The sequence below is a fragment of the Ananas comosus genome, linkage group 21 (assembly GCF_001540865.1).
Source record: "Ananas comosus cultivar F153 linkage group 21, ASM154086v1, whole genome shotgun sequence".
NCBI lineage: Eukaryota > Viridiplantae > Streptophyta > Magnoliopsida > Poales > Bromeliaceae > Ananas > Ananas comosus.
The window spans coordinates 5,416,603-5,419,102 of record NC_033641.1 but is presented as its reverse complement, the minus strand read 5'-3'; the positions used below and the strand labels follow the sequence as shown (position 1 = coordinate 5,419,102).

Below are 2,500 nucleotides of genomic sequence, written 5' to 3'. Positions count from 1 at the left end.
CCTTCACCGAGCGTAGGTTTATTTCAAGAATTTCGTTCTTTCTATACCGAACCGCGTCTCTTTCTCGTAAGACTGAGGTGAGGGCTAAAAAAAACAAGAAAAAAGAATCAAATCGCACCATCTCTGTAATAGGTAAATGCCTTTTTTTCTCCTGAAGTTGTCGGAATTATTCGTAATAAGATATTGGCTACAATTGAAGAGGTCTTATCAATAAAATTTCCATTTATACGAGATCTAGGCATAATTAGCAATCCATTCTAGAATTCTTTTCATTACCCCTCGGGGAAAATTATCCCACAAACAAAGCAAAGGAATTATACAGTACGAAATAACATAAAAACAGACTAATTTTATTCTAATAAATAGATATGGGCTTTCCGCTTAAATTGTCCCCTTTTGTTTGGGAAAGATATGAGATATTGGAATCAGATTGATTTCATTCCCATTTTTGTAGTATACCAATGAGCGGAACTATTACTATTTCATCTAAGTTAAATAACCAAGGACTTTATTTTACTACGGATTCTGATAACTCGAGAAGTTTTGATTTGGTTATGATCCAAAGAGAAAAAAGAATGGAATAATCATTCCATGAAAAAATAGAGTAGAGTAAGCATACCTTCTGTTTGCATAACGTGTATACACCACGCCATACAATCGAAATATCAAAATCCATGGGACGATTCATAAATTTGGAATAGATCCGTGGGGTAGCTGATGAATGAGAGAAGTTTTTGTTGAGAAATATTAAATGGGAAAGGAATTCTTCCTATGGAACTAGTGATCGGTCGTACCTGTACTGCAGTAATATGAATAACTCGCTATTCACTCAGTTTCTGGCCAATAATAAGATTATGTAGGAGAGATGGCCGAGTGGTTCAAGGCGTAGCATTGGAACTGCTATGTAGGCTTTTGTTTACCGAGGGTTCGAATCCCTCTCTTTCCGTTTCTGTTAATTCACCAACGTTATCGACCACGATGTATCAAATCAAATAACAATTGAAACCATTATTCCAGCAATAAGACCTTTATTTGATAGAAATTCTCTATTCCTAATTACTGTGGTTATAAAATAGGAAAGAGCAAAAAAGAAAAAAAAAAAAAATCCTACTGTTGATCCATTTGTGATAGGTGAAAAATGCGGATGGATTAAGGCCCTTAGATCTATTTAGTTCGGCGAAAAGGGGACAAAATTCTATGAACCTTTCTTTCTTAATTTTGTTAGGTTCAAGTCTGACGAGAATAATATTCTACGACTAACAACTCATTTATTTTCAAACCGATCCATTTACTATCTATTATTTGATTTACTAATCCTTTATATTGGAATGAGTCAATAGTCAAATGTTTTGGCAATTCCTCATGGGCGGATGAAGCAATAGAATTTTGAATCAGACCTTTTGATCCTTGGTTATCCTTCGCAGTAATAATATCTCGGGGTTTGCAACGATAACTTGGTATATCCACTATACGACCATTAACTAAAATATGTCTATGGTTAACTAATTGCCTGGCTCCGGGGATGGTCGAAGCCATACCCAATCGAAAAAGGATGTTATCCAAACGCATTTCAAGTAGTTGTAGTAAAACCTGACCCGTTGACCCTTTGGCTTTTCCAGCGATATGTACATATCTAAGTAATTGTCGCTCTGTCAGACCATAATGAAAACGCAATTTCTGTTTTTCTTCTAGACGAATACGATATTGCGATTTTTTCCCAGAACGCAATTGGTTTTTAAGATCACTTCCGGATCTAGGTCTTTTACTAGTTAGTCCTGGTAAAGCTCCCAGACGGCGTATTTTTTTAAAACGAGGTCCTCGGTAACGAGACATAAAGACTCCTTTTTTTTTTATTTTATTGAAATTTCATTTTACACAATAAATCTAAATTCAAACTGAACTAAAGGATAAACAAAGCAAAATCGACTGATGAAGTACTACAAAAAAAATGAATTGTATCAACATCTGGATTTTTTGTATATATATATAGGAAGTTGAGGCTCCGTTTGATGATTTGTTCTGTAGAGATCTAATTGCTCTAATCCATTTTTATTAATAGTTGCAAGTTACCACGACATAATAGATCGCTGATCCAGCATTTCATTTGAAGAAAAGGAGAGATTATCAATCTCGGAAAAATAGATAGAGAAAAAGCCGGCTATCGGAGTCGAACCGATGACCATCGCATTACAAATGCGATGCTCTAACCTCTGAGCTAAGCGGGCTCGCATAAGAGAAAAATAGCGTAAGAAATATTGTATAGGAATTCCGGAAAATGTCGGATCTTAGCTATTAATTTCATATGAACTAAACTAATTAATAGAGTTCTATAGCTAGAAGTTAGAAGTTCTAAGCTAAGTTCTTTTTAGAAATAATTAAAATAAAAAAAAAAATATAATAAAATATAATAAAAAAAGAAAATAATAAAAAAATAATAAATATAAAATATAATAAAATAATATTAAAAAATTATTAAAAAATATTTCATCAATCATAATCA

General features: G+C 33.3%; 2 non-coding genes across 2 annotated transcripts; one reads left to right on the top strand and one right to left on the bottom strand.

Annotated features, from left to right (window-relative positions):
• On the top strand, positions 860-946 carry TRNAS-GGA. The gene has a single exon. It is a non-coding gene; the product is annotated as a tRNA-Ser (tRNA).
• On the bottom strand, positions 2,153-2,225 carry TRNAT-UGU. The gene has a single exon. It is a non-coding gene; the product is annotated as a tRNA-Thr (tRNA).